The 18,578-nt window shown below is 41.9% G+C and overlaps 1 protein-coding gene across 2 annotated transcripts in view; it reads right to left on the bottom strand.

The window, feature by feature from the left end:
* The window catches only part of WWOX (WW domain containing oxidoreductase), a 977,516-nt gene that overhangs the window by 75,136 nt on the left and 883,802 nt on the right, over positions 1-18,578 (bottom strand). The gene's annotated exons all lie outside the window — the stretch shown is intronic.

Here is an 18,578-nt window from a genome sequence, read left to right as displayed (position 1 = left end):
CAAGCTACAGAATGGAAGAACGTATTTGCAAACCCCATATCCAACCAAGAACTAGTACCTAAAATATATAAAGAACTCTAAAAAACTCAACAGTAATAAAATAAACAATTCAACTAGAAAATGAGAAAAGTCATGAACAGACATTTCACTGAAGAGGAGCTACAGATGGCAAATAAACACATGAAAACATGTTCAACATCATTAACCATCCGGAAAATGCAAATTAAAAACCACAATGAGATATCGCTACGCACTTACTAGAATGGCTAAAATAAAAAATAGCAACAATACCAACTGCTGGTGACGATACAGAGAAGCTGCATTACTCATACTTTGCTGGTCAGAATGTAAAATGATATGGAAGCAACTTGACGGTTTCTTGTAAAACTAAACATGTAGTTACTATACAACCCATTGACTGCACTCGTGGGCAGTTATCCCAGAGAAATGAAAACTTGTGTTCACACAAAAACCTGTACATGAACGTTTATAACAGGTTTACTTTCAATGCCGAGACGAGAATCAACCCAGACTTCCTTCAGTGGGGGAATTATCAAACAAACTATGGTTCATATATAATATACCACGGAATACTACTCAGCAATAAAAACCAACAAACTACTGATATGTGCAATAATTTGGATGAACCTCTTGGAAATTATACTGAGTGAAAAAAGTCAGTCCGCCAAAGGTCACATACTGTATGTTTTCATTTACGTAATATTTTTGAAATGACAACATTCCAGAAATGGAGAATGACTTGGTGGTTGCCAGAGGTTGGGGGTGAGTCAGGGGCAGAAAGCAAATGGGTGTGGCTTGGAAAGGCAATACCTGGGATCCTTGTGGTCAGGCACTGTTCGGTATATTGCTGTGGTCATGGATAGAGCAATCTACACATTTGATGAAATTGTATGAAACCAAATAGACACACACAGGCACAACTGAGTACAAGTAAAATGGGAAATCCAAATAAGATCGGTGGGTTCTATCCATGTCAACATCCTGCTTGTGATATTCTAGAACAGTTTTACAAAATGTCATCATCAGGGGAAACTGGGTACAGGATACAAGGGATATCTCTGTATTATTTCGTACAACTGCATGAGAATCTATCTCAATTAAAATTTCAATTAAAAAGTAAGTCAATGAACTAGGCTTGAAGGGCGACACCTAGAATTGTAAATGAGGATGCCAGATGCTGGGTTTACAATCTCTTTAATCCTCACAGCGTCTGCTGCTTCTGCCAGGGGTTCCAATCTTAGCAATACAAGCTTTGTTCAATTATCTTCACTCCCTAAAATGTAAGCTCTAGGAGGGCAGGGCCCACAACTATCTTTCTGATCATCTGATTCTCAAGACTTCCCATTATATGAACCAAGTTGCCTAACATGCAGTTGCTGAACGAATGAGCCTTCATTCAAGTGCATTGGCTACTCTACCTCATTGAAGTCTTGATGCAAACTCTGAAATGGCTATTGTCCCCATTTTATCCCATGGGGAGTAGGGGATGAAGCTTCCAACAGGTTAAATGGCTTGCTTAAACTATGAGCTAATTATGAGTTTTCAAGACTTGTTATTACTCCTAATCTTAAGACCTGTCTACAATGCCACACAGATCAGCCATGTACTTGGGCTCAGATGCAGTACCACATGGTAATAAAAGCCACCTCTTATATAGAAATACAGGATAGTATATTCCTATAACAGAATGACTAGTACCTATAACAGAAGCCCCTGAGAAGGGAAAACATGGCAGGTTTAAGATGGGGCCTCATGGAAGATGTCTCTGGTAAAAGACGTCTGCAGGATCAGGCAGACATCCCAAGCAAAAATGACTCACTGATCAGAAATATAGATGTCAATGGCTCCCCTTTTGTTTCTTCTGTATTGTGTTTTACATAACACGATCCAAGAACTTATTCAACTAAATTCTAAGCCTACTATCTTTCTACTTCCTTGGAAATGCAAGTAACCAGGAATATATGAGATAAAACAGCATGATACTTCAGTTCACAAATTCCAAGTTCTACCGATGTTTATTTGGTAAAAGAATTATGAGTTGGAAAATACACTTACTTCAAAGTTTAGCTTTTGCTGACTGGCTCGTGTTAGCAGATATTTTATGGTAAAATTATATGGTATCATTGTAGAAATGGGTGATTTTTTTCTTACATGTCCTTCAATAAATTATATAGTCTTCATAGAGATGTTCAATTACTCTTGGTAAATGTATTCTTAAATACTTTATAGTTTGGTTAATATTTTGAATGGAGCCTTTTTTTCTGTTTCCATCTTTAATTACTGCTAGTATGGGGAAAATCAGTTCATTTGGGTATACTTACCTTATGTCTAGCCAACTCTTCAAATTTTCTTATGGCTACTTATTTTTACTACAGTACTTTAGTTTCTCTAGAAACTAAAGAAATTATAATTATATAACTTCAAAATGAAGAACATTTTGTTCTTTTCCCCATTATGTACGTCTTTTTTTGGTCTTATTACATTTGCTCTAACTTCCGAAACAATACGAATATTGATGGGTATAGTGAACATCCTTGTCTAGTTTCTGATTTAAATGGAAAGCATGATTAAGTGCCTTCACTGTTTAAAATATTTGTAGTAGATTTTTAATAAGATCCTTGACTATATTATAAGACTTTCCTTCTCTGTCTAGTTTACTTAGGTGTATTTGTTGTTGTTTTGGTTGGTTAGTTGGTTAGTTGGTTGGTTGGTTGGTTTTACAGCGACTGCTGAATTTAAACAAATGCCTTTTTGGCATCACTGATGGAACCATAAAATTGTTCCTTAATTTGTTGCTATAATAGATTACATTGATAGAGAATAAAACCAATACGTAAATAAAGAAATGACATGGAAATTTAATTAGTTCTAGTAAATAATGCATTAATACCCTGTCAACAAGCTCCAACTCACAGCAAGTGGCAACTTTTAACAAAATCTAAAACAGCTCTCACTTATAGGCAAATGCATCTAAAGAATGTTTTAAAAGATTTTCTTTAGCATAGAAATCAATAACATTTTTAGAAGAATCTTGGGGAGATATTATGAATGAACTTAATATCATAAAGTCAGAAGTGTTTATTTCCCTACAAAACATCCTATTTCCATTCAAGACTTTTTTTTTTTTTTTAATGCACATGAAAATTCAGTAGCCTTGTGCTCAAATCATGTTACAAACAAGAAGGTGAAACAGTTACAGTCGGAAAGGAGCTAGCATCTGTGTCCCAGCTAAGTGGCAAGCATGAGGTCAGGTTCTCAAGTATATCATCTCCTTTGATCCTAAGAGTTCTCTGCACAGTTCTCTGTATACTCTGTATTCAGTATAGCAATATACTGAACAGTGCCTTAGCAGCAGCTAAGACCTGAGGAACGATGGGTTGTGCGTATCTCCTGGGGCCCCCAGAGAGCCTTCGCAGGCAGGTGCTATTAATTTCCCCCAGGTAGCAGGTGAGGAAACTGAACTCTTAGACGGGCTAAACTGATTTTCCAAAACCACCCGGCTACTGAACGGCAGAGCTGGGAGGCAAATCCTGGGACAAAAAGACATCCTTGTTTGATGAATACTGGCAGTATCTGGTGGCTAAAAAGCATAGGCTTCATGTCAGCAGATGGACACTTGAATACTGTCTCAGGATTCCACTAGCTGTGCGCTCTTAGGCCAGTTAGTTAACCCCTCTGTACCCCAGTTTCTCGTGTGTATAATTAAGACCACTGAGCGCCTATGTCACAGGGCTGCTATGAGACTCAAAAGAGGTACTGCACACAAAACCTAGGTATGGACTATAGCATGGCCTCAATACATATTAGCTAATATTCTATTTATTTTCATTATTATTCTCATTATTTTTGTCATCATCGAAACTGATTCTCTAATGACTCTGAGTAAATCATCACTGATATCAAGAATAAAACACCAACAGGGGCCATTCAAATGACTCTCAATAGCTAATAAAAACGAATAAAGTCCAACTACCCACTTAGCCCAGCCACAGAATACACCACTGTTCAGGTAAGTCATAAAGTCTGCCCTGCAGCTGTTACAATGATTGACCCTTGGGCAATCCTTGGATCCCTGGATTAAAATTCAAGCAATACATTGACATTTTAATAGAACAAATAATTTAAGTACATTTAATTTGTTAGGCGGTAACAAAAAAAACTGTAGAACAGTTTTTGTAATATATACCGGCAGATTTGGGAAGTTCCCCCAAAAAAGTATAGAGAAAGGCTTCATCCAAGAGGGTGAAGCAGGTAAAGAAGATGGGATTGACATTGACAGAGACCGTAAACCCCGAAGCTACCCAGAGTGAAGCACTCAAATTTGCAGACCAGGCCCTGTGAAACACAGTCCCTTAAGTACGGGTTTTCCCTCCCCCTTATTTTCTGTCATCTCTAAAATACTATTAAAAATAATCGATCAAGGTACTTCTTGTGCTTCTATTACCCTTAGAAGAATGTTTTAAGATAAACTGATTCAAAGAGGAGGGAAAAAAAGAAACGGGCCTTGGATTTTCATGCTGAAACTTAAAATGAAAGTTGCTTCCAAGAAAAAGTGAGATCCATGTCACCTCCTCCCAGATGCCTTCCAGGAGTTTTCTAGGAAATGTTTAATGATCAGCTCTGGTGGGGAGCAGGGGGTCCTGGTTTGTAGCACTTGCCAGTTTCCATGGTGTAAATATTCCCACCAAGGTTGAACTCAAGATATTAACATGATGCCTGAACTGAACACAGGGGACGGGTCCGATCTATTCTTGCCGGTGCAGCACGGATGCCATTGCTACCCCAGCTTTCCATCTCACTAGCTTGTTTTATATGGGCTTTGAGGCATCCATCACTGCCAGAAATCATCTGATCCATTTGTTAGCCCCTTCCTGTCACCTTTGACCCCATCAGAATGGGAGCTCCGTGAGCCTAAGAGACACATGTGCTTGGTCACCTCCATACTTCCCTTATCTGCTCTAGACCATGACTTGATACAGCAAGTACTCGCTCAATGCCTGGGGAATAAATGAATACACGATGGGGTGGAAGAAGAGGGGAAAGGAGACGGAGATGAGGAAAAAGCGCAGGAAAGAGAAGATGGGATATATGTGTACCAACTGGGCCAAATCTTGTCCTTCCTGCTCCTTTCTTTAGCAGTTGGGGTACCATCTTGGGGTCATCTCTTCCCAGTAGGCAGGCTTATCAGCACAGCCAAGAATTGTCAAAAAGTTAACCTAAACAGTGCTTCCTTCTGGCCAAGTATGGACCAGAAATCCTGCCATGTGTTTTTTTCAATCCCAAACTTTTTCAGGGACCTTTATTTTAAAAAAGAGAGAGAGAGAGAACTTGATCTCCTGCAGCTCAAAAGATCCGCTAAAACCCATGCCGATTAAAATGACATCGGTAACTTATCATCACCACAAAAACTTCACGCTGACAGGTCCTTTAAACAAAACCACGCACAAGTGGGTGCTGATTTTTTCTCTAATTTGGATTTCCTACTGTTGAACATAAGAGGTCCAAGTCTCGATTCTAAATCCCAGGCGTCAGCATCCTTCCTGATGGAGAAAAGCAGAAGAGCTGCCTAACACTGATGGATGGAAACTGTTTGAGTGACAAGAAGGCTCTGTGGCTGAAGAGGAGTTTCTTCATTTTCAGACTGATGGAGAAAAAAGAGCCTTTCCCCCGAGTCAGAAGTCTAAACGTCAGCGTAATGAAACAGGGGATGTCATCTCTGCACAGCTCATCTTGAAAGCTTATGTTTAATAGACAAAAGATAATATCCCGCTTTGTGTGAGCGAGATGGTCTCTGAAGCCGACTGGCCCATAAATCTAGATCTAAAGAATCTGGGGTGGTGTTTCTTAATTCCTGCGTGGCTGGCTGCCTGCTGCACCCCGCACAATCGCTTAGTGCAGGAACGGCGGGGAGGGATTTGTGAGTGCAGGGGAAATCTAGAAGAGTGTGCATTTGTTTTTTGCTGATTGCCCAGAGAGACAGAAGCTGCTGAACTCCAAACGGAGGGCCCTTCTCAGGCGCCAGGGCTGCAGGGTATGAAAGAACGCAGCTTAGAAATTTGCCATCATCAAACAGCAAGTGGTGACCAGAGCTGAGGGAAGAGGTCCCCTCTGCTTCCCTCTGTCCCAAGGAAAGGAGGGGTCAAGAGCTACCACATCATGCACACCCCTTCTCAAAGAACACAGTAGGTCCAAGAAATCACTGGCCACCAACTCCATGTGCTAGACGGCTTGGAGCATGCCTTTTGGGGAAGTGTCTGAAAGGCCATCTTTGGTTTAGCCGCTGAGTCAGAATGCGTTATTGGACAGGACTGGCACACTTGGTCAGTTTCTTATGACTGCAGGTTAAGTTCTTTACCAAACAACACAAAACAAAAACCCAACCAGGTGAGAAGCTTAATGCTTCCGATGGAGTCGAGACCACGGGGCACCGTGAATATGAAAAATCCAGAAATACTTTATCAGGCCCCCTGGTGCTGACAACACAGTAAAACCCAGCTGGAACTGTGGTCAGCTGCCAGAGCTGAAATCGATGTTGATGCTAAAATGATGAAAAATGGGAAAGTCCCTATTTGGGGAATTGCAACCTTGCTTCTTTCAGAGTTTATGGGGAGGGTCTTAAGTACATACCCTATTAAAATTAATATGTAACAAAATTCTTTTCAGTTCTAGATACTGTCTGTAAATTTATCTGGGCAAATAAATGCCCAGGGCCATTTCTCAAGGGCCATTTCTACCTCTTTTACTTTACCCACCCTGGGATGAGCGCAAATCATTCTGGTTAAAGTTAGTTTCATAGTAAGCAAACACCATAAACCTATTTTATGACTTGGAGAATTTAAAAACATTCCAACAGAACCATCACAATGCTATTTTCCTGTGATCCTTTATACACTAAAATCTATATATAGAGAGAGACAGAGAACACGTAATTTCCACAACTAGGTTCCAAGGAAGCTAAAGAAACTGTGTTTGGACATGAGTAAAAATGATGGACAAATCTTTTTGCGAAAATTTCAACCTGGCTTGCCTTGTGTAACATAAAGAGGCTCTCTGGCACTAGATGTCAAATGAATTGCAGGCAAAGTGTGTTACAGTAATTCGCTTGGCAGTTTAAGCAAAACCAAGAAACCGGATCCCCATATGCCAACAGGGCACCACCGCTTTGCTCCGGTTGATGAAATTTGACTGTAAATCTCTCCTGCCTTAACTTAATCAGCAGCAGCACAAAGGAGATCTGTCCTTCTCTTGGCATTGTGTAAAATGGTTTATTCGTCCTCTTAGGAGGTGTGCTGATAGATAAATCCCAGGTATGATGACGATTATTTTGAACTATTATTATGAGTTACTATTATCACTTTTCCTGAGACAGTGGGAACGGGGCACGGGAAACCCGTGGACCAGATGGAGCTGCGTGCGAACGCTGAAGGGAGAACATCTATCTTCGTTCAGGGCAGTTTCGGTAATATTTCAGGAGAGAAAGAAGGGATTTCAATGTAGAGATGGGGGTAAGACTCCCCCTGGGAACGTACTGCCTGTAAGCCTTACCGTGTTTGAACTAGGCATGTCATCCAGCCTGTCCTGCTCTCCGCTCTGGTGCACTGAATACATTCAAGGCATCTATGAAAATTCACTGACTCTGCTACCATTTGCTGAGTACCTACTGTGTGCCTGGGCCTTTGCTATGAATGAAGAGGCACGGAATGTGATGTGGGTCTCGGCCTGCAGAGGCTCACGTCTAATTCATAGCGTGATAGCGACATCTGAGCAGATTAAGAGGCAGGTAATTGCCAGGCTGGAACTCTGTGACATTCACTGTTATGCGGTGGACCCCTCATCTAGTTTGGTTATATCCACTTTGTAGAACAGTCTCAGGTAAACCTACCGGCCCTGGTCCCATGAATCAGGGCAGAACCAGGATTCACCGCCCGGTCTGTGTCCAGAGCTGTGTTCTCTAACCCGTCTACTGCGGGGTAGGGCTCAAAGGAGTAAGGGGGCAGTGCTTCCGACAGGGAAGGAGGTGAGAAAAGCCCAGGAAAGCCTTTGCAGAGGAGGTGACACCTGAACTGTGTCAGGACAGCTCAGTCAAAATGGGAATGGCATCCAGGGAGAGGGGAAGGCCTTGGCAAAGGCATGGAAGGGGCCCCTGGTGAGCCACTACAAGGCCCCCCGGCTGAGCAGTGGACCAAAGCCACCCCCTCCAAGCGAAAGGATGGACACTAATGACACATTTTCCTATGAGGCCAGCACCTTGTTCTTAGAACATGAAACCTTCCCAAACTTTAATGACTCTCTGAAACAACTTCTGGCCTTTGGAAAGTGGGGCATCCAAGAAAAACAATCAAGGACCATTTGAAGGCACACGCAGCGCTCTCGGAGAATTATTTCTGGCCGTGGTCTCTGCCACGGATCACAGGCCTTCGGCATTCAATCACAAGGTTGAAAGGTATTAACTAGGACCCACGCGGTCCCGGGCAACCGTCTGCATTTAACGTTTTCCTTTCTTGGGATGTAAAGGGGTCTGTGTTCATCTAGAATTATTTTTTTTTACCGATTTCATCCTCAAAACTTCAAAGTGTTTCTCTCTCTGCCCCCTCCCCGCGATCTTGTACTTATGTCATGTCCCCCCAGTGTTGGTTCTGTGTTTGTGGAGGCACAGACCCAGCATCCTCAGGATGGGGGCCAGCAGGGTAACCCACAGGCACACCTGGAAGTCGTTAAGGATGGGAGAGAAGAAGGAGGGGGAAGAAGGAGAGGAGGGAGGGAGGAGGGGAAAGAGGGGGAAGGAGAAGGGGAGGCAGAGGGGGGAAGAGGGGGACGGGAGGGGGAGGGGAGGGAGGGGAGGGGAGGGGGAGGGGAGGGAGGGAGGGGAGGGGAGGGGAGGGGGAGGGGAGGGAGGGGAGGGGGAGGGGAGGGGGAGGGGAGGGAGGGGAGGGGGAGGGGAGGGAGGGGGGGGAGGGGAGGGAGGGGAGGGGGAGGGGAGGGAGGGGAGGGGGAGGGGAGGGAGGGGAGGGGGAGGGGAGGGGGAGGGGAGGGAGGGGAGGGAGGGGAGGGGAGGGGAGGGGAGGGAGGGGAGGGGAGGGGAGGGGGAGGGGAGGAGAAGAAGACCATTTCTCTGCTAACATGTTGACACGTTTTCCATTATGCCAAGTCTGAGCCAAAGGCGAAGATGTCCCAAACAAGCAGCTAACAGACAAACAAATACTTTGTCAAAAATTCCACCAGGTTGCCTCAGGATAATGTCAGGGGTCAAACATGTCATTCCGAGGGAGAGAAAGTCAACAACCTGAAGTGCCACCTCGACTTCCTGTTGTCCTGGAGCATTCGTAAGTGAGTTATATCTGTAAAGGTTTCATTGCCAAATCTTTCCAATGTTATCAGCTATGATAAAATCGGATACAAATAAAACGCATACTAATTTCAAGGCCAACATCTCCGGGTTTTCTTTTGATACGTATTGCCAAGATTGTCAAGCCCCTTAGTTCCTGATGAATTTGATGTCGTCATTTTCTTCTAAAAGGAAGCACGGTGATTTTATGAGGTCTATCTAGGAAATATACGCCATAGGGATTCGTGCTAGGGGATGCAAGATAAAAGTGCCTCCTTACTAGAAGGGAAGCGTTAGATCCTGCGTGTGCCTGCGCAGAGATCCATAAAATTCAAGGAATTTCCTTCCTGAAGCTTGAGGATATTCATATTAATGAAGTTGGAATTAGCTGGTAGACAGAGAATTGCTACTAACCTTTAGCAGTTTATGGTAATAAAATGTCACCATCAGCCCTACTCTGTTGTCTTCTCCCACTTAAGAGCTCTATTTCCCCACCTATTTTCTTTAAGAAAAAGGGAGAGGATTGATTTAATTGAATGGATTTATCCAATAACTCCCACAGCTTGGACAGTTTACATACATATTTCATATTATGTATTATAGATTCGATTACACATATTCTGGAAATGCCAAGAAGTTCCTGGCACGTGTCTGTTGAACTGTTTGCTGCAGGAAACATCATTCCCGTGGTGAATTGGGAAGTTGAGGCTGGCTCATATTAATCACCTGCCCCAGGTCACACACTGCAAAGGGATGAAGAACTTTGTCCAGACTGTCTCTGGAGTCCATGCCCTGTCCACCCCTCGAGAGCAGAAGGTCACCCCTTCCAATGCTGGTGCCATGTTCCTGTTCCTTTTCCTCTCAGTGACAATTTCACATAAATGTGCAGAAAAAGCACAGCTATGACAGTCACACCTCATGGCTTTCCTGACTCTCACTTGGACACTTTCAGGTACAAATATTTCCTGTTCAGGTAAGGTTGGCATTCAGATGATGACTTTTGAAACTTACAAGACCCAAACTGTATTCTCCCAAACTCACTTATGTAGTCAAACTATATTTAAATACATAAAATTAAAATTGCTGCATTAAAAAAATTACAAAGTTGAAAACTGTGACTAACAGAAAAAAAAAAATTTACAACAGATGGCAATGGGCTGGTCTCAATTGATATGGAGTTCTCCACTCATAAATAAGAATAATCTAATAGGAACCTGGACCAAGAATATGGAAAGGCAGTTCAGAAAAGAAGAAATGCAAATGGCCAACCAAAATATAAAAATCAACCCAATCTCAACTGCATCCATAATTAAAAAGTGAAATGAAAAAATGATGACGAGGGCTTCCCTGGTGGCGCAGTGGTTGAGAGTCCGCCTGCCGATGCAGGGGACGCGGGTTCGTGCCCCGGTCCAGGAGGATCCCACGTGCCGCGGAGCGGCTGGGCCCGTGAGCCATGGCCGCTGAGCCTGCGCGTCCGGAGCCTGTGCTCCGCAACGGGAGAGGCCACAACAGTGCGAGTCCCGCGTACCGCAAAAAAAAAAAAAAAATGATGATGAGATTTTTTTTTTTTTTGCAACTGGTCACTCTACCTTTTTCAAAATGATAGTCCTCCAAATCAGCATGTCTGTGGAATACAGATACTTAGATTGGTGGGTGTGTGAAAACGTCTGGGGAGGTCAATTTTGAAATACCAAAAAGGCAAGACACATCTCACTGATCCAGCAACTGGATTTCTAGGAATTTAGTGTATATACTGATATATATGCCAAAGTAAGCCATAGTGAATGTTAAAGGATATTTACTGAAGCATGGTTTATAATAGCTAAAGGTTAGAAATAATTTACATATCTTTTAATAGATGATTAGATAAATATAGGATGGTACAGACACACAATGGAATTCTATGTGGTCTTTTAAAAAAATTAGGTAGATGTACAGAAATTGAAAGAAATAATTTATAAAATTAAAGGGACATGGAAGATATAGAACAGTGTATGTAAGTCGAGACCATACATGTAAATTACAGATATACACATATACAGAAATATAAATGCCTCCAGTTACGTCTGGCAAGGTTAACAATACACTGTCAACATAGGTGATTTTTGGAGGAGGTGATTCTGAGGCTAAAAGTAGCTGGGCATAGAAGAAGAAAATTCATTTTTTCTTTCTTTTTATTTACTTTTTGCAGTGTGGCTTATTTTCTAACCTTGTACATGTAGCACTTTTACTTAGTTTTTATAAGAGAGAAAAATAAATCTAGGCAACGATAGAAATCCTCATTTCAATTTCAAATCATTTCAATTTCCAAATGGGCAGAGCTCGTGTCTACACACACAAACCCCGTTTTGAACTTGTTACTGGCGACATTCAATCCACTTGCCTACAAAGGAACTTCCAGAGGGAATGCAGTTGCTTTCCACTTTCCAAGCTGCCTCTCAAAGTGGAAACTAGAGCATCCCGAGTCAAGTACAAAGAAACGTAGCTGGAGCCAGTCAGGCCTGGGTTGGAATCCTGATTCCCCTAAGTTCAGTATGAACGCAGCCGAGACGCTTCACTTCTCTGAGCCCTGGTTTCCTTCATGATATGTCAATATAGTCCTTGTGGGGGATTAATAACCTAAATGTTTGTATGTTTGTGTGTGTGTGTGTGTGTGTGTATTTATATAAAGTCTACCACACTCGGTAGGTGTTTAAAGTAAGGTGGATTCATTTCTTTTTCCCCTTCATTTAAGAGAATTAAAGAACCCTCTAAGGTATTTCCAATTAGTCCCTCTGCTGAGAATGGCCAAACGTGGCCCCGCCCAGATCAGCCTATTCCTTTTTTTTAATTGAAGTATAGTTGATTTACAATATTATGTTAGTTTCAGGTGTACAGCATGGTAGTTCAGTATTTTTGTACCCTATGCCTTTTAATTAGCATATTTCCTTCCTTCCTAGAGAGAACTCAATCTCTGTGCCTATGACAGAATTGGTCTGGATGGAACAAACTCATCCTCCAGGCTTGCTTAGACCATCCAGCATGAGTCCCCAGCTCATATATCTCCTCCTAACGCTCTTCTTGAAAACGTACCCAAACTGATCAAGTTTGATATTAATCCCCTCCCTGGCAAATGTCAAAAACCTACCCTTGTAATTTTGCCCTTTATTGGTGTCAAGGCTTTGGAAAGAAACGTTTATAGAGGACTGACCCGTGCCACTTCCTTACTTTCTGTGTTTCACCTCAATTCTATATGCCTAGTTAAATAATATGTTTGACTAGCTACCGTTAGGAAATTTTCATCAACCGGTAGAACGCTTGCCAGCTTTTAAAAATTACTGATACAATATACAACTCCCCAGCGTGGGCCAGGGGCAAGGACAGTAGAAACATATAGTAGTGCTTAGCTTTTATAAGCTGAAAGTCCACATTATCAAAAAGACTGTGCCTCATACTCCATTAAAATAATTTTAAAAAACAGAATGAAGGGGACAGAAAGGCATATTGAAGGAGCTGAAGTTTAAACATACGAAAATGAGAACCACCTGTTCGGTGCCTTGGCAGTAGAAACCACACCCCTCCTTTTGAAGGATTCCTTATCCCTCCCACCATTTGAGCTGGTGTCACGACTCCCGCTCAACTGCACTCCGGCCCCATTCCAGAAGCAAATGTCGGGGTTCCTTATTAATTTTGAGGGGGATGTCAAATGTGAAAAGGTGGAAAGTTGTTAAATGGTTAAATGGTTCGGAAGGCACTATGATCTGAAGGCCAAGGTCAGAAGATGAAGGCAGGAGAAACCATGAAGTGCGTTTCATTACACCCATAAAATGTATGACTTCACTCACTTAATTACATAAATAAAGTTGTTAAAAAAAATAAACTCAGGCACGGACCTCGCTAAATTAGCAGGGGCTTTATGTAACTCTATGGAACTAGAAACAAGCCTTAGAAAGGTCACTCACAAGTAGGCGGCTTCTTTGTAAAAGCTTCAGGCAAAGCTAAAAGGAAAAATCTCACAGAGCCTGCCAGGACTGGTAGGATCGAAACTAGACAGCAGACCCAGGCGATACCGAGAGGAGCTGAAACTTGGGATCGGTGGCCTGTTTGGTAACTTGAACACTAATACAGTTCTCTGCCCATCTGTTTTAAATCGTGGTTTGAAGCATATTTATGTGATAAAGAATTAAGGCTGTTTCTCTTGGCCATCTAACTAATTGGGACACTCTTGTCTGGAAAGCCATTGACATCAGGACAACAAGCATATTCAAAACTGGATTTAGAATGAAAGAGGCTCAAGAGAGGTTAACTTTTTTAAAGCATGCCAGAGATTCCTTCCAAAGTTGTTTTGTTTTGATTTGTTTTGTTTAATTTATTTATTTTTGGTTGCGTTGGGTCTTCGTTGCTGTGCTCGGGCTTTCTCTAGTTGTGGTAAGTGGGGGCTTCTCTTGTTGCGGAGTATGGGCTCTGGACGCGCAGGCTCAGTGGCCACGGCTCACGGGCCCAGCCACTCCGCAGCATGTGGGATCCTCCCGGACCGGGGCACGAACCCACGTCCCCTGCATTGGCAGGCAGACTCTCAACCACTGCGCCACCAGGGAAGCCCAACAGTGACAGTTTTACTTCTTCTTTTCCAATTTGTATTCCTTTTATTTCTTTTTCTTCTCTGATTGCCATGGCTATGACTTCCAAAACTATGTTGAATAATAGTGGTTGAGAGTGGACACCCTTGTCTTGTTCCTGATCTTAGAGGAAATGCTTTCAGTTTTTCACCATTGAGAATGATGTTTGCTGTGGGTTTGTTGTATATGGCCTTTATTATGTTGAGGTAGGTTCCCTCTATAACCACTTTCTGGAGTTTTTATCATAAATGGGTGTTGAATTTTGTTAAAAGCTTTTTCTGCATCTACTGAGATGATCATATGGTTTTTACTCTGCAACTTGTTAATATGGTGTATCACATTGATTGATTTGCATATATTGAAGAATCCTTGCATCCCTGGGATAAATCCCACTTGATCAAGGTGTATGATCCTTTTAATGTGTTGTTGGATTCTGTCTGCTACTATTTTGTTCAGGATTTTTGCATCTATATTCATCAGCGATACTGGTCTGTAATTTTCTTTTTTTGTAGTATCTTTGTCTGGTTTTCCTAACAGGGTGATGGTGGCCTCATAGAATGAGCTTGGGAGTGTTCCTTCCTCTGCAGTTTTTTGGAAGAGTTTGAGAAGGATAGGTGTTAGCTCTTCTCCAAATGTTTGATAGAATTCACCTGTGAAGCCATCTGGTCCTGGACTTTTGTTTGTTGGAAGATTTTTAATCAGAGTTTCAATTTCATTACTTGAGATTGGTCTGTTCATATTTTCTGTTTCTTCCGGGTTCAGTCTTGGAAGGTTATACCTTTCTAAGAATGTCTCCATTTCTTCCAGGTTGTCCATTTTATTGGCATAGATTGTTTGTAGTAGTCTCTTAGGATGCTTTGTATGTCTGTGGTGTCTTTTGTAACTTCTCCTTTTTCATTTCTAATTTTATTGATTTGTGTCCTCTCCCTCTTTTTCTTCATGAGTCTGGCTGATGGCTTATCAATTTTGTTGACCTTCTCAAAGAACCAGCTTTCAGTTTTATTGATCTTTGCTACTGTTTTCTTTGTTTCTATTTCATTTATTTCTGCTCTGATCTTTATGATTTCTTTCCTTCTGCTAACTTTGGGTTTTGTTTGCTCTTCTTTCTCTAGTTCCTTTAGGTGTAACGTTAGATTGTTTATTTGAGATTTTTCTTGTTTCTTGAGGTAGGCTTGTATAGCTATAAACTTCCCTCATAGAACTGCTTTTGCTGCATCCCATAGGTTTTGGATCATTGTGTTTTCATTATCATTTATCGCTAGGTATTTTTTGATTTCTTGAATGATCTCTTGGTTATTTAGTAACGTATTGTTTAGCCTCCATGTGTTTATGTTTTTGACGTTTCTTTCCCTGTAATTGATTTCTGATCTCATAGCATTGTGGTCAGAAAAGATGCTTGATATGATTTCAATTTTCTTAAATTTCCTGAGGCTTGATTTGTGACTCAAGATATGATCTATCCTGGAGAATGTTTCGTGCACACTTGAGAAGAAAGTGTCATCTGTTTTTGGATGTAATGTCCTATATATATCAATTAAATCTATCTGGTCTATTGTGTCATTTATAGCTTGTGTTTCCTTATTAATTTTCTGTTTGGATGATCTGTCCATTGGTGTAAGTGAGGTGTTAAAGTCCCCCACTATTATCGTGTTATGTCGATTTCCTCTTTTACAGCTGTTAGCAGTTGCCTTATGTATTGAGGTGCTCCTATGTTGGGTGCATATATATTTACAATTGTTATATCTTCTTCTTGGATTGACCCCTTGATCGTTATGTATGGTCCTTCCTTGTCTCTTGTAACATTCTTTATTTTAAAGTCTATTTTATCTGATACGAGTATTGCTACTCCAGCTTTCTTTTGATTTCCATTTGCATGGAATATCTTTTTCCATCCCCTCAGTTTCAGTTGGTATGTGTCCCTAGGTCTGAAGTGGGTCTCTTGTAGACAGCATATAGATGGGTCTTGTCTTGTATCCATTCAGCAAGCCTGTGTCTTTTGGTTGGAGCATTTAATCCATTCATGTTTAAGGTAATTATCGATATGTATGTTCCTATGACCAATTGTTTTCGGTTTGCTTTGCAGGTCCTTTTCTTCTCTTGTGTTTCCCACTTAGAGAAGTTCCTTTAGCATTTGTTGTAGAGCTGGTTTGGTGGTGCTGAACTCTCTTAGCTTTTGCTTATCTGTAAAGCTTTTGATTTCTCCATCAAATCTGAATGAGATCTTTGCCGGGTAGAGTAATCTTAGTTGTAGTTTCTTCCCTTTCATCACTTTAAGTATATCATGCCACTCCCTTCTGGCTTGTAGAGTTTCTGCTGAGAAATCAGCTGTTAACCTTATGGGAGTTCCGTTGTATGTTATTTGTCATTTTTCCCTTGCTGCTTTCAATAATTTTTCTTTGTCTTTAATTTTTGCCAATTTGATTACTATGTGTCTCGGCGTGTTTCTCCTTAGGTTTATCCTTTATGGGACTCTGCGCTTCCTGGACTTGGGTGGATATTTCCTTTCCCATGTTAGGGGAGTTTTCGACTATAACCTCTTCAAATATTTTCTTGGGTCTTTCTCTCTCTCTTCTCCTTCTGGGACCCCTAAAATGCGAATGTTATTGTGTTTAATGTTGTCCCAGAGGTCTCTTAGGCTGTCTTCATTTCTTTTCATTCTTTTTTCTTTATTCTGTTCCGCAGCAGTGAATTCCACCATTCTGTCTTCCAGGTCACTTATCTGTTCTTCTGCCTCAGTTATTCTGCTATTGATTCCTTCTAGTGTAGTTTTCATTTCAGTTATTGTGTTGCTCGTCTCTGTCTGTTTCTTCTTTAATTCTTCTAGAGCTTTGTTAAGCATTTCTTGCATCTTCTCGACCTTTGCCTCCATTCTTTTTCCGAGGTCCTGGATCATCTTCACTATCATTATTCTGAATTCTTTTTCTGGAAGGTTGCCTATCTCCACTTCATTTAGTTGTTTTTCTGGGGTTTTATCTTGTTCCTTTATCTGGTACATAGCCCTCTGCCTTTTCATCTTGTCTGTCTTTCTGTGAATGTGGTTTTTGTTCCACAGGCTGCAGGATTGTAGTTCTTCTTGCTTCTGCTGCCTGCCTTCTGGTGGATGAGGCTATCTAACAGGCTTGTGCAAGTTTCCTGATGGGAGGGACTGGTGGTGGGTAGAGCTGGCTGTTGCTTTGGTGAGCAGAGCTCACTAAAACTTTAATCCACTTGTCTACTGATGGGTGAGGCTGGGTTCCCTCCCTGTTGGTTGTTTGGCCTGAGGCGACTCAACACTGGAGCCTACCCAGGCTCTTTGGTGGGGCTACTGGTGGACTCTGGGGGGGGGCTGATGCCAAGGAGTACTTCCCAGAACTTCTGTTGCAGTGTCCTTGTCCTCACAGTGAAATACATCCACCCCCTGCCTCTGCAGGAGACCCTCCAACACTAGCAGGTAGCTCTGGTTCAGTCTCCTATGGGGTCACTGCTCCTTCTCCTGGGTCCCGACGTGCACACTCCTTTGTGTGTGCCCTCCAAGAGTGGAGTCTCTGTTTCTCCCAGTCCAGTCGAAGTCCTGCAATCAAATCCCGCCAGCCTTCAAAGTCTGATTCTCTAAGAATTCCTCCTCCTGTTGCCAGACCCACAGGTTGGGAAGCCTGACGTGGGGCTCAGAACCTTCACTCCGGTGGGTGGACTTCTGTGGTATAAGTGTTCTCCAGTTTGTGAGTCACCCACCCAGCAGTTATGGGATTTGATTTGATTGTGATTGCACCCCTCCTACCACCTCATTGCGGCTTCTCCTTTGTCTTTGGATGTGGGGTATCTTTTTCGGTGAGTTCCAGTGTCTTCCTATCGATGACTGTTCAGCAGTTAGCTGTGATTCTGGTGTTCTCACAAGAGGGAGTGAGAGCACGTCCTTCTACTCTGCCATCTTGAACCAATCTGATAGTCTTTATTTTAAAGTCTATTTTGTCTGATATGAGAATTGTTACTCCAGCTTTCTTTTGTTTTCCATTTGCATGGAATATTGTTTTCCATCCCGTCACTTTCAGTCTGTATGTGTCCCTAGGTCTGAAGTGGGTCTCTTGTAGACAGCATATATATGGGTCTTGTTTCTGGATCCATTCAGCCAGTCTATGTCTCTTGGTTGGAGCACTTAATCCATTTACATTTAAGGTAGTCATTGATATGTATGTTCCTATTACCATTTTCTTAATTGTTTTGGGTTTGTTATTGTAGGCCTTTTCCTTCTCTTATGTTTCTTGCCTAGAGAAGTTCCTTTAGCATTTGTTGTAAAGCTGGTTTGGTGGTGCTCAATTCTCTTAGCTTTTGCTTGTCTGTAACGGTTTTCATTTCTCCATCGAATCTGAATGAGATCCTTGCTGGGTAGAGTAATCTTGGTTGTAGGTTTCTCCCTTTCATCAGTTTAAATACGTCCTGCCACTCTCTTCTGGCTTGCAGAGTTTCTGCTGAAAGATCAGCTGTTAACCTTATGGGGATTCACTTGTGTGTTATTTGTTGTTTTTCCCTTGCTGCTTTTAATATTTTTTCTTTGTATTTCATTTTTGATAGTTTGATTAATATGTGTCTTGGCATGTTTCTCCTTTGATGTATCCTGTATGGGACTCTCTGTGCTTATTGGACTCGATTGACTATTT

The sequence above is a fragment of the Delphinus delphis genome, chromosome 20 (assembly GCF_949987515.2).
Source record: "Delphinus delphis chromosome 20, mDelDel1.2, whole genome shotgun sequence".
In the NCBI taxonomy this organism is placed as follows: domain Eukaryota; kingdom Metazoa; phylum Chordata; class Mammalia; order Artiodactyla; family Delphinidae; genus Delphinus; species Delphinus delphis.
This window is presented reverse-complemented; position numbering and strand designations above follow the sequence as displayed.